The 14,374-nt window shown below is 43.9% G+C and overlaps 2 long non-coding RNA genes across 2 annotated transcripts; one reads left to right on the top strand and one right to left on the bottom strand.

Annotated features, from left to right (window-relative positions):
• Positions 1 to 9,143: 9,143 nt before the first annotated feature.
• LOC138976037 (uncharacterized) lies at positions 9,144 to 11,474 on the bottom strand. The gene is made up of 2 exons (XR_011458851.1): positions 11,060 to 11,474; positions 9,144 to 10,534 (listed from the first exon to the last, which is right to left on the bottom strand). It is a non-coding gene; the product is annotated as an uncharacterized lncRNA (long non-coding RNA).
• LOC138976038 (uncharacterized) lies at positions 11,353 to 14,018 on the top strand. The gene is made up of 3 exons (XR_011458852.1): positions 11,353 to 11,492; positions 12,063 to 12,165; positions 13,331 to 14,018. It is a non-coding gene; the product is annotated as an uncharacterized lncRNA (long non-coding RNA).
• Positions 14,019 to 14,374: the final 356 nt, after the last annotated feature.

The raw sequence follows: 14,374 nt of genomic DNA, 5'->3' as shown, positions 1-14,374 counted from the left end.
ATAATTAGAACCCAAGTAATTCTAGAGTAGCTTTGATCAAAGAATATTTAAGTCAGAATTCCAACAGTACAACCTCTTTAAAACTTGCTTATCTAATCCATGCAGGACTATTCTGTAGATCATTGTGAGTTACATTAATGTGTTTGATTTCTGATCATTCCACGAAGAGTAAAACTTATGACCAAAGATTAAAGTACAAGGGACACTGTAGAATAGTTCAAACAGAAGCAAATTTTTTTTAAATACAGTATTTAATAATCGGACGAGTTACATAAAAAAAGGAACAGACTGGTTACTATTAAAAAGACATTTGAACAATGACATACCGATTTTTCACTAGAATTTTAACCAAGTTATTTTGTGAACTTTAGAAATCTATCTGTTTCATTTTTTTTCTGATCAGTCAGAATTATTTCTCCCAATAATCACCAATTTGAACAGTCTACTTTAAGGCATGGTCTCATCCCATGTTAAAGCCTGACCGAATCATAGACGGTAAGACGAACAGATTTCACAAGGTGGAGTGGGCCTTTAAGAGTACAATATATTTACATAGTCTTTTCACAGCACCATTTTTCAATCATTTTGACTTGTAACTCTTGGCATTAGTGACATTCATGAAATATTGTCCCAAAGAGAAAGATTTCTAAAACAAATTCTCTATGGCATGGCATTCTAATATTTAGTTACCAATTATCTGCATATTTATTCTAATGATTCTTGCAAGACTCTGCTGGAATTCTTATTCTGCCCAGGCCTTTCTAGAATTGAACAATTCTTAACAATGTGCAGAACATTCCAATTTGTTCCAATATTTGGTGGCAGAGGTCAAACACTGAGCTTTGAGGTAGAATTAATTTCATATCAGAACAGGTCTCTCCCAGCTTTCTTTCTTTCTTTATTCGAAAATTTTATTGTAAATTTTCATTTAATAAATATACCTACCCGAATCACATGTAGCATTGACACAATCGGAGATGCTAGGTTCTGAAAAGGCTAACCGTCTAAGGGAAGCAACCCCAACCAAAAAAGTGTAAACGTAGCCATGGTAATGACCATACACCCGGGGAGTTACCTCCCATCGTGCATGCCATGTCACTACTGCTACTGAACACGTGGCTCATATCATTCGACCTAAAGAATAAATTCTCCAAATCAAAAGCGGGGTTGGCGGGAGGGAATATACTATGTGATTCGGGTAGGTATATTTATTAAATGAAAATTTACAATAAAATTTTCGATTAAATTACATATTCCTACTCCGAATCACATGTAGCAGATTGCAACAACAAGGCGGTGGGAAAGAAAAATCTAACTCACTCAAAAAACCTTGCCAAAAACCTGGACCGCTGCCAAAGAATCAGGGCGGTCCCAGTGGGAAAGAAAATCTAACCCACTCAAAAGCCCTTGCCAGGGCTGGCCCACTGCCAACAGGCAGTGAGGGAACCAAGGAAAGTCCTGATTGACAGCCGAGAAGTATCTCAGGCAAAGTGAAAGAGACAACCTCAGAGATCCAGAAAGCTGTGCTCAGCACTTCTTCCAATCTCCTAGCCGTAAAAAACAGCACAGGAATAGACCCAAGCCTTGGATTAAAAAACCCTGGCGAGCCAAGGGAAAGACAAGCTTCCCCCCCCCCCCTTTTATTGGAAGGAAATGCTAATGTCCTGAGAAGATCCGTGCGTAAGGTTGTCCCCTCAACTGAGAAGGACGAACCCCCGCGGTGACCTTAAGACAACCATGCCAAAGTCTGCAAACCTTGGGATGTAGTAAAGCCCAAAAGGCTTGTGAGAAAGAAGTCAGCTCAAAATAAGAGTGACCAATCCCCACGAAAGAGCGAGAGAGAGACATCCAAGCACTAAGTACCAGAGTCCACCTCGAAGAGAAAACTCACAAATAGAAGGTCGCCAGTCATCCCCTACCAGTCCCTGCGAACGCAGGGAGAGAGGTAGCACCCGACAGCAGCCACTTACGACTGTGCGTAAGCTACCGGAAGTGAGGACCCACGGTGGTCAAAAACCGATGTGACTGGCAACCATAAACAAAATGGCTAAAAGCCAGAATGTTCCCAAAACAGTCTGCTTGAAGGTAATCGAGAGTGAATCAAAAACCGAAAGCAGAAAACCAAGACTGGTAAACGTAAACCGTGAAGCCAGCCAGCCATAAGACTCCCGAAACCAGAGTTCTCAGGGAAAAAACAGGCAGTTAACTTCCTAGCCAAATCAAGAGCCTACCTGAGTTTGGCCAGAAACCCAGAGCGCGTTTGTCCCTGTCTGAAGACAGAGTCCAACGCGGAGAAAAACGGACAACCGCCCTAGACAAAGTTGCCCTTTTGTAGCCGGGCGACTGTAAGGAAACCCGACCCAACGGACGTCATCCGGACTCGCCTCATACTAAGATGAGGAAGAAGAGAGGAAAGGCCCAAGACTGAAGTCACAGGAACCGAACCTTAACTAAACCTCTGCCCGAAGGAGAAGAGTAGCCAAAACCTGAGAGAGAGGAGGAAAGCCACAAAGAACTACTCCTCAAACATCCATTGTCCAAGACAATGCCCCCTCAGGAAAACCTGAATGTTACTTCCGAGGCCAACTCAAGTGAACCTTAAGTTTGGACGAAACACCAGAACGCGTCTGATCACTAGAGAAAGACAGAGTCCGACTCGATGAAAGACAACAAGGACCAAAGTCCGAACGTTTGTGGCCAAACAGGGGTAACCTGAAGCCAGAGAACCCCACAAGCCACAAGAAACAGGAAGGCAACAACCACCATCGCCGCAACGTGGAATGGCTGTTGCCCGGCCAAGGCTGCCTATTGGCTGCCAGCTTAGCTTAACCAGAGGAATGAGCATGCTTCTGCTAAGCATGTTTCTGAGTATGCTAGCCCTACCTTCCTTCAACCTTTGTAAAGCAGTCAGAGACCTGGTGATCTCTACTCGACTGAATCTCTACTGCAGGCAAAGTTTAAGCGACTCTCTTTGACTGTTCAGGGAACTGAGAACGCGAAAGAAACGAGTCCCTCCGACACCCGCCGTACGAGCGTAGAGAAGGAAGGGCAGCCTCATCTGCTCCATGCTCACCCTAGCAAGGGCTGGCCAACAGAGTAGAGAAAGGAGGCAAGTTCCAAAGGCTGAATAAGCAAGAAGGAACAAAAGGTGAAGCCCGTGTAGCCGAAGCCAGCCAAGGCTGCATGTTCCGGAACTGAACCATAGTAGAAACAGCGGCAGAACCAAAACACTAGAGATACCACCTTCGGGAGGAGATGGCCTAGCCAAAACCTGCAACCCGTGGTACCTACAAAAGGTGACTAAGGAACCGGAAGTAGAAAAAACATCCTATCTTCACGGAACGGAAGTCCGACATCGACAACAAAGTCAACCAACAAGGAAGCCACCAATGTCGATGCACCCAAGGGAAATCCTGAGCCGAAGCTTGAGCTGCGACGGAAATCCAGAACGTGTTCGATTGCTGACTAAAGACTGAGAACCAGAATAGCTCAGCTACGAACGCAAACCGAAGTCACAGTTGCTGGTGGTAAACTGATGAATGAGATGACCGGAAACCGGAAACCATCCAACCGGAAAAAGACCTGACTTATCCCCCTACTGACGGTCGTGAATAGGGGAAACGTCCAGGGCCACCCGAACTGACTAGGCAGTAAACGCAACACCCAACAGGTAAAGTGAAGACTGCCCCGGCTGAGGCTAAAAGCCTAAATGCCCGTAGGCCAGCCGCTGTTCCTCACCCACCGACCTCCGAAGGAGTGTCAGGAAGAGGAGAAGTGTATCCGAACAGAGCCGGAAATGCAGCAGACAAAACCGCAAAAAACGGAAGCGAAAGATGCATAGAGTAGACTGAGGCCGGAAGCTCGAACGCCCGTAGGCCAGTCCTCTGTCAACTCCAGTCAAAACCGCAACGTGTACTTGAAATGGAGGACTTATGCTTCCAGTAAAACCGGAAACACCACGCCGACAACGGCTGCCGCACTGGTGAAACACAAATGCCCACGACGGAACAAGAGTGAGACAGACCAGAAGAGGACTGGGGCCGGAACCCGAACGCCCGTAGGCCAGTCCTCGATCAACCCCAGACAAGCCACTACGTGCGCTTGTAATGGAGAACCTATGCTTCCAGACAGGAAGTGTAGGAGGCCGAAGCCCCGCCGGGGAAAACCTTCGACGTGACCTCTGCCGCAGCTTAGAGGACAGCGTTAAGCCTTTTTCCCAATAACCAGCACGTGTGGAATCGCTGACGACAGACTGAATGTCCGACACAACCGGCGAAAAAACCGAAGTCCACGTACTGGTGGAAGGCCGGTGAAACGGCATAACCGGAAAACCGGAAATCCGTCCCCCCCGACGTCGTCCTAACTCATGCCTCGACCAGGCTAAGAGAGAGAAGACGGCAAGTCTGCAGCCGCAGGCACCGGAACGGCAGTCGACGCGACAACCGAAGGTTGAAACGCTGACTACATCGGCCAGAGCTGAGACACCACCTGCCCGAAGGGCTGGCGCTGCTCCTCAGCTACCGACATCCGGGAGGAAGTGGAAGCGAAAGGAGCAGTAAATCCGGGTGGAGCCGGAAAGCACCAGACGAGACCGCGAAACGCGGAAGCGCCGAATGCGAGGACGGAGGCCGGAAGCCCGAATGCCCTAAAAGGCAACGTCCGGTCAACCCCGGAAACGACCACAGCGGGTGCGTACGTCAGAGGACCTATGCTTCCAGCGAGTGCCGGAAGCGCAGCGCCAGAAACGGCTACCGCCATTGCTCCGCCACACAATGGTCTTCGAGGAAGCCAGGGTGTGACTGAACAGAGGACGAATGCCCGGGGGGCAACGTCCGGTCAACCCCGGAAACGACCACAGCGGGTGCGTACGTCAGAGGACCTATGCTTCCAGCGAGTGCCGGAAGCGCAGCGCCAGAAACGGCTACCGCCATTGCTCCGCCACACAATGGTCTTCGAGGAAGCCAGGGTGTGACTGAACAGAGGACGAATGCCCGGGGGGCAACGTCCGGTCAACCCCGGAAACGACCACAGCGGGTGCGTACGTCAGAGGACCTATGCTTCCAGCGAGTGCCGGAAGCGCAGCGCCGGAAACGGCTACCGCCACTGCTCCGCCACACAATGGTCTTCGAGGAAACCAGGGTGCGACTGAACAGAGGACGAATGCCCGGGGGGCAACGTCCGGTCAACCCCGGAAACGACCACAGCGGGTGCGCACATCGGGGGACTTGGTCAACCCCGGAAACGACCACAGCGGGTGCGTACATCGGGGGACCTATGCTTCCGGCGAGTGCCGGAAGCGCAGCAGTCGGAAACGGCTAGACAACTCCGGAAACGACCCCAGCGGGTGCGTACGTCGGAGAAGTAGCCGGAACCAACTGCCGCCATTGCTCAGCCACACAATGGTCTTCAGTGAAGCCAGGGTGCGACTGAACAGGGGTTTGCGGGTCGTGAACCCGCCGAAAAGAGCTGTGTCCCAGCAGGGACTGTCCGACGGCCTCACGAGGGCCTGTGGACCAGCTCGACTTACTTGAATCGCCAACCACAGCGGTAGAAGACGAAGAAGCAAAACATCCGCCCTAGACAACGTCTCGGCCGGAAGCGTCAAAGAAGCCAACAAGGTGACGTCGCCCACAGACAGCGGGACCAACGGAAGACGCAGGCTTGGAACGCGAAAATTTCTTCACAAAGATAAGCAGACACCTGCAACACCTGATCTGCTAACGGCAGAGAAGGCGAGGAGAAGAAACAGGACATACAACAGTATATAACTGCCCCACAAAGTGTTTGTTCGAGGCAGAAAGAGTAACGAACAAAACATAACAAACATGTTAAATCCGAAACCACGACCAGTCCTACGGACTGGTAGATACCTGCTAAAGCCTAGCCAAGTAAACCACTGTCAGCAAAGCTGATACACAAAATGGCGGCCAAGCGATAAGTTACTGGACAAAATTTAGAAGTCCAAAACGGACGAAAATTAAGCAATAACAAAAATTCCTGTCAAAGTAATGACGAAATATGAAATGGCTTACCAACTAACAAAGCAGAAGGCAAAAACGCAGGTAAAGTAAGGAGAACCTCACCATAACATAGGCCTAGCCACATAAAAAAGCTGTCAGGAAAGCTGAGCAACCGAAAGTGGCGGCCACAAGATAAGTTACTGAAACGCATTTAGGAGTCCAAACGGACAAAAAGTCAGCAACTATAGATAAATTCCTGTCAAACCAAAGACAAGAAGGAACAAGCTTACCAACTAAACAAAGCAGCAAGCAAGTAAGAAGGTAAAATTACGTTTACCTCCAAAATACATCGGCCTAGCCACAAAAATCTGTCAACTCATGCTGACAACAAAAATGGCGGCCAACAGTAGTCACTGAAATATCACAGGTCCAAACACGGACGAAAATCAGCAACTACAACAAATTTCCTGTCAAAATAATGACCAAAATGGAAAGAGCTCACCAACTACGAAGCAGGAGGCAAGATAGACGGTAACGTGGCCGGTGGGTGTCAAAACAACACCAAACAGCGCAGCCACAGGGGAGCCCAAAAATCAACAACCTGCTCCCTCGAAAGCTGTAAGGTCGAATGATATGAGCCACGTGTTCAGTAGCAGTAGTGACATGGCATGCACGATGGGAGGTAACTCCCCGGGTGTATGGTCATTACCATGGCTACGTTTACACTTTTGTGGTTGGGGTTGCTTCCCTTAGACGGTTAGCCTTTTCAGAACCTAGCATCTCCGATTGTGTCAATGCTACATGTGATTCGGAGTAGGAATATGTAATTTAATTGGTGTTTAACGTCGTTTTCAACCACGAAGGTTATATCGCGACGGGGAAAGGGGGAGATGTGATAGAGCCACTTGTCAATTGTTTCTTGTTCACAAAAGCACTAATCAAAAATTTGCTCCAGGGGCTTGCAACGTAGTACAATATAATTTACCTTACTGGGAGAATGCAAGTTTCCAGTACAAAGGACTTAACATTTCTTACATACTGCTTGACTAAAATCTTTACAAAAATGGACTATATTCTATACAAGAAACACTTAACAAGGGAAAAAGGAGAAACAGAATCCGTTAGTCGCCTCTTACGACATGCTGGGGAGCATCGGGTAAATTCTTCCCCCTAACCCGCGGGGGGCCTCTCCCAGCTCATGAGAAATTAATACTTGAACAAATGAGACAGAAAGACCAACAAAATAGTTCACAATCACATTCAAAGAAATTACAGATCCTCTAGTTTTGGGGTGACTTAAATCAATCTCTTGGCAGGGCCTTCAAAATACTTCACATTCAAAGAAATTACATATCCTCTGATTGCCTTAATTTCACACAGGAAGCAGACTCTTTTCTACCCATTGCGGCTAAATTACATACATTTTGGGGTGACTTGAATCATTCTCGCGGCAGGGGAAAAAAATCAAACTTGTTCAAGTTAAAGTCAAGCCTCACAATTTTAGTACTGTAGTTATTAACATGTATCACAATTTTTCACAGCATAATAACACTCAAAGAATTCAGACATCACATATATACCAGCGGTGACATTTTCGTCGAGAAGAAGAATCTTTAAGACTTAGGCCAAAAAAAAAAAAAGGTCTGTTTACGGTAACATAGGCCAAAAAAATAGGGTCGGTAGGTCGGGATTTTTTTTTTATTATTTTTTTTTCTCTCCAAAAAACCATATTTTTACGTTATTTTGCTTTTTTTTCCTTTTCTTTTTTTTCCCCAAATGCCAAAAAAAAGTCTAGGGTCGCGCGAAAAAAATAGAGTCGGTCAGGTTACCGTAAACAGACTATTTTTTTTTTCCTTAAAAGTGAAGGGGTGGGTGCATAAAGCAGAGGCAGGAGATGATATTCGTTAATGTGTACCACGAAGGACAATATTTGTCAGTTTAACAAGAGAAGATTGATGCATATTTTATCGGGGTTAATTATTGCAGCTGCACAAAACAAAACACAAAACGCTCACAAACAAAGATGGAAAAAGACACTTCTGGTGGAAACAGGGAGGTCATAGGTCATGTTTCTGTGATGAATACACAAATTCTTTAACAGAAGAGTGTTTAAAAACTGCACCAAAAGCTAAGAAGGGACCCAGCCAGCACCCCGATATCGGTCCGATATCGGACCGATATCGGATACGATATCGGGTCGATATCGGATTCCGATATCGGTCCGATATCGGATTGCAAATCGGGTCGATATCGGACCGATATCGGATTACGACATTGGTCCGATATTGGTCCGATACTGGTCCGATATAGAGAATCGGTATCGGCCTCATATCAGATCCCGATATCGGCGCGATATCAAATCCCGATGTCAGATTGCAAATTGGGTTGATAACGGGTCAATATCGGATTACGACATTGGTCCGATATTGGTCCGATATTTAGAGAATCGATATCAGATCCCGATAGCGGACCGATATCGGATTGCAAATTCGGTCGATATCGGACCGATATCGGATTACGACATCGGACCGATATCGACCCGATATCGGTCCGATATAGAGAATCGGTATCGGCCTCATATCAGATCCCGATATCGGCGCGATATCAAATCCCGATGTCAGATTGCAAATTGGGTTGATACCGGGTCGATATCGGATTACGACATTGGTCCGATATCGGTCCGATATCGGTACGATATAGAGAATCGATATCGGATCCCGATATCAGATCCCGATATCAGATTGCAAATCAGGTCGATATCAGTTTGATATCGGATCCCGATATTGGACCGATATCGGATCCCGATATCGGACCGATATCGGATTGCAAATCGGGACGATATCGGGTCGATATCGGATTCCGACATTGGACTATTATTGGTCCGATATCGGTACGATATAGAGAATTGATATCGGCCTAACATCGGGAACCAATAATGGACCGATATCGGGAACCGATAAGGGTGGTGCCCTTCTATGGTGCCCTGGTGGTGCCCTTCCGTCAATTCCTTTAAGTTTCAGCTTTGCAACCATACTTCCCCCGGAACCTGAAAACTTTGGTTTCCTGGAAGCTGCCCGCAGAGTCGATGAAGCAAAACCAGCGAATAGTTGGCATTAATTATCTGATCATCTTTGAACCTCTGACTTTACTTCTTGACTAATGAAAACATGCTTCATGCTTGGCAATTGCTTTCGCACTTGTTCGTCTTTGACCTGCACTAAAACTTGCTGTAATCCGTAAATATTAGATTTCTGGCCCAAGAACAGAAGAAAATTTAAAAGGAGACAGAAATGATAAGATGAAGTAGTTGATAAACATTGTCACACAAGTACAAATGAAAGTGAGTCAATAAACATTGTCACACAAGTACAAATGAAAGTGAGTCAAAGGCAGAATGAGAATAATTTAATAACCAACTGTATCATTGAAAACACATAAGTTACCAATCCAACATAAACAAATTACAACTATCAATTAAAATTCAACAGTTAATACAATTAATAACTGACCTTGTGATAAGATAACTCATCCACTCTGCTGCCAAAGGACGGGCTTGAACCCATGACTCACAGCATTGCAGAGCAGACCACTATAACCAATGGGTCCCCACCGAATAATTATGGAGTGTCACGATTCATGTGACCCATCAAAGTCAAAGTATTTAATTCCATAAGGCGATAGCCCCCTTGGAATAAGGAAATAACAATAACTTCACAAAACGCATGAATCAAATTAACACAAAGGAGACGGGAAAATCGTCGCAAACGGATAACCAGTTATGAAATCAATTATAACTAAATAAGTCTTTCGATTTGCAACAAACAACGGACTGGTCACGCAACGGTTCTGTCCAGTCATGATAATCAAAACAAATGATTGTTACGCTCCAATTCTTCACAAGGGTGGGGAACGGGAAATGTTCAGACCATCTCTTTTATCCTCACGGTGCTTTCCTCGCTCATCCTCTGAAACATATCAGCTAGGTTAGACCATTGATGTTCTTTGTCTCCGTCATATCTGGCATCGTCTGTCACCTTCCGCCTATCAGCGTCACTCGCAACAACATCACTCCGCACCATACAGCCTGAATCTGACACTGTCAGCTGCGATTGAAAGTTGGAGACACACAACGTAGCACCACCGACGCACTTTTTCATGGCCGCCTTTGTCGAACATCAAAAACGCAGTATCGCCATTGTTCAGTCGCCACAACAGTCGGTATTGAACGATGTCAGCCCATTCTCCGACATAATTGCACATAGCATTTGTTCCAAAACAGTAGGCCTAGGGAATCCTTGCAGAGGCATTATGTCATATATATATGTAGAGGCATTATATCATGTAGAGACAAAATGAAGAGAGAGTGAATCCGAGAGGCGTGTTCCTTGCTGGCTGTCAGCACATTAGCACTAATTTTATTTACCATCTTCATCTTAGTCCTCGTCCTCGTTTTCTGTGTTGATCTTCGACATCCTCCCACCATGTAGACGATCCGACAATCCTGTCAACCACTTCGCAAGCACCTGTTCGAATTGCTTGTTGTCGGTTTGAATATGGCGCTTCCTCACGGCCAGCTGCAGTAAAAAGATTAACCGTTATGAGTATGACGCAACAAGATGATCATATAAAATGTTGACATTGTATGAACATGTTTGTGCTTTCATAAGGAGACATGCTGTCTGCAAAACCTCCCTCACCTTTCATTTGTTCTTCACCATTTCTTCCATCACTGGCAGATTTATTTGTCTACATTCAATGTGTGTGTGTGTGTGTGTGTGTGTGTGTGTGTGTGTGTGTGTGTGTGTGTGTAGAGAGGTATTTTTATAAATCTGAAAGAATAAAAACTGTTTATTATGCACAACAGAACCATAAAAGGATTCTTAGTTAAAATCACCATTTTATTTTTACAACAACAATAAAGAAAATCAGCAACCACCTAAACACACACAGTGACACAAACACATACAGTGACACACACACACACCTAAGAAACAAACACACTTTTTAGTCTCATATATTCCAAGAGAAAAAAATACATCAAGTCTCAATAATTAGCAATTTTACTATCTTCCAAGTTCATAGGCATAGGCGATACTCACTCAACGTTTTACGTGATGCATGATGATCGACTGTTTGGAACACTCTTGAAACCAGTCCAGTTCTGTCTTCCTCCTTCTGTCTTAGTATTGGACTGTCCAGTCAGGATCGTTTCTGATGTTGTATAACATAGTGCTCTAGCAACTGCCTGTTTTCAATCTTCCCAACGCATTTCGCCATTTGTTTACTCAGTAACTGCCGGACAAGTAATTCTGAGTGACCTCCCGTGATCGCCAAGGGACATTACTCTCGGACTTTTCTCTGTCGAATCGAACTCAAGAAAGTTTGTACTGTATTTTTACCGTTTTTAACACTCCTGCAACTTCAAAGCCAGTGTGTCTGCTGATATAAGATAACATGCTGCACTTCAGCATATATCAGGACTACACAATACAGATCTTATGACGCTGAGCGAATGGCAAATGGAACTTTCAGGTAATGTTACTTCACTGTGTGACTTGTGTTGTAAATTTTTTCATAATCATATATTCATAAGTTCAGAATCCGTTGGCATTGTGATTGTTGACTTATTTTTGATACGAGTCACCAATATCAAAGCAATATCATGCATAACGATTGGAAAGGTGAATTTATCTCTCTTTCTCTTTCTTTCCTGCCTTCTGTCTTTCTAGATTGATTTCTAGTTTCTTGCTCTGTCTGTCTTTCTCAGTTTCAGTCTCTCTGTCTGTTTCTCTCTCCCTGTCTGTCTGTCTGTCTCTCTCTCTCTCTCTCTCTCTCTCTCTCTCTCTCTCTCTCTCTGATATTTTATTTCTCTCTGTCAATCTGATAATTGCCACACATTTTCACACTGTGTGTGACACACATTTGTTCAATCTCACAGCTTCTGGTCTAATCATTATCCATTACTGTACAGTAACAAACATTTATAAGAGATCTCAGAGAGTTATTTTCGAAAATCGTCTTTTCAAAGACACTTAAAACAAGTTTTGATTGACCACTATTCTCTACTGTAATGCAACTCACACATCAATGCTTTCATTGCAGGGTGGGAGGAATTACCATGAGGATACCAGAAAGCATTCACACTACAGGGATGTAAACTACAAGTTACAACCCTGACAAGTGACATTCTGGCTTTTGAGGCCAAGTAAGTGTGTGTATGTGTGTGTATGTGTGTGTGTGTGTGTGTGTTTGCAGGTAAAATCCACGTTAACGCTTGATGAATGTTCCAGCAGTCATATTATATTTATAACTGAAAATCATTTATGAGACTGAGAGAAGGCAGTGTTGTTGTCAGGCTTCGGTCTGGGGTCATTAATACATGCTTATGACGCATTGTTCTAAATCTTGGCTGGTCAACCATCACATCAATTTCGACATAAAGAACTATAAGAGGTCTTCTGACAAAACAATTTGTTGTAGCCGGGACATCTGGACCTATACATATTTTTAGTCCAGGTCCAACTGACATATTATTGTCTTACTCTTACTCAGTCTTAGTCTTGGAAAAAACTTCGGGAAGGTGTTCTGTGTGTGTTGGGGGGAGGGGGGGGGGGGTTGTTATCCATGCCAGGCAGCATTGACTAAGAGCATTTCATTCAAACACAGAAGAATCAGGGTTCGTACAGAGTCCTTGAACCCTGGAAAACTCCTTGAAAATTGGAAAACCTTTTCCAGGCCTTGAAAAGTGCTTGAAAATAGAGTTTTGTTAAATAGTCATTGAAAAGTACTTGATTTTTCCAAATTGTTGCCTATACATTTCGTCAGCAGCTTGTCTTATTTAAAACAAAATGCAACCCCCTTTTTTTTCGTCAAATACAGTACACACATTTTGGGAGAATAAAAGATCGAGTGAAAACGAAAGCAGACGAACTAACTATTACTAGTCACCCGTAGTTGCTTCCCTTCCCGGAAGTTGGCAAGGGAAACAACTACGGAATGACTAATAGTTTGCAGACTTGAAAAACTGAAGGTAAGCTTGGTGCTTTGCATTAATTTGGGGAAAATCATGTCCTTGAAAAGCATTTTTTGGTCCTGGAAATGTCCTTGAAAACTCATTGAATTGTATCAGCTCTGCCCTGCAGGAACCCTGAAAATGCTATCAAAGTTAGCATATATATATATATATACACACAAGTAAATTCAACAAATATTGGCATAATGCAAAGACAATGTAAACCTTATTTACCTTCAGTTCTATATTTAGCAAAGAGCATTAACAAAGAAGACATAATTATAGTGTTTACACTGAAGTTCTCAAATCACACTGAATTCTTTATGTTTTAAGATTGTTGCATTCTCTGTCTTTGCAGATGTCATAGCATTTGGAGCAGATCTTCAAAGTCTCCTATTGCAGACATGCCATCGTCTGCACTGGTTGTATCAACAACTTTTTCCAAGGCTGGTGCTGCAGATTTAACAAGTATATATATCGTCTGCTGCAAACTCAACATTAACAACTTCTCTGTCTGCTCCTGCTTCGAATTCAACAATTCTTGTTGTCTGGTGCTGCTGCAAAGTGAATGACTTCTTCGTTTGCTGCTGCAGGTTTAACAAGCATATCGTCTGCTGCAAATTCAACAACTTCTTTGTCTGCAGATGACGCTACAAATTCAACAACTTCTGTGTCTGCTCCTGCTTCAAATTCAACAATTCTTTTTATCTGCTGCTGCAAAGTGAATGACTTCTTCCTCTGCTGGTGGTGTTGCAAATAACCTCATCTTTCCTTGTGTCTCTGGCATCATTCGGATACATGTACAAGATACCTAGCTGTGCGAAGACTATTTTTTTTAAACCCAAAAGATAGAATAGAATTGGTAAATTTCTAGGTACAGAACCTAAAAGTGGGATACATGTATCCAAACTCACTTCCAGAAACTTTAGAACTGATTCAACTTCCGACATTTTTATCATGGTTTTATGGTGTGTGTTTTTTTAAATGTACAGTATATATATCATGGAAATGATGAATAAATGTTTAGAACATATTCTCACAACATATTTCTAATGGTTTTATTTATTTGTCTTTTGTTTTGTTTCATGTTAGCATGCACACTTCCTTCTTCTTCTTCTTCTGGATTCGTGGGATGAAACTCCCACGTACACTCGTGTTTTTGCACGAGTGGAATTTTACGTGTATGACCGTTTTTATGTGTGGTTCTTTTTATGTTTGCACTCAACATAAAAAACACACGTGTGAATAACTTGAATCTAACCATTATATTGTGCTTTTTATTTGGTAAAATTGACATTAGCCGTAAACGAAAATTAACTTTAATTTAACTAAGTTTATATTATGGTTTTGTTTTAATGAACGTTAATTTAATGTTAATTTAACGTTAAATTAACGTAAAAAC

Source organism: Littorina saxatilis, linkage group LG9 (assembly GCF_037325665.1).
Source record: "Littorina saxatilis isolate snail1 linkage group LG9, US_GU_Lsax_2.0, whole genome shotgun sequence".
NCBI classification, from domain to species: Eukaryota; Metazoa; Mollusca; class Gastropoda; order Littorinimorpha; family Littorinidae; genus Littorina; species Littorina saxatilis.
Note: the sequence above shows the minus strand (reverse complement) of the source record. Positions and strands in the feature narration are given on the sequence as shown.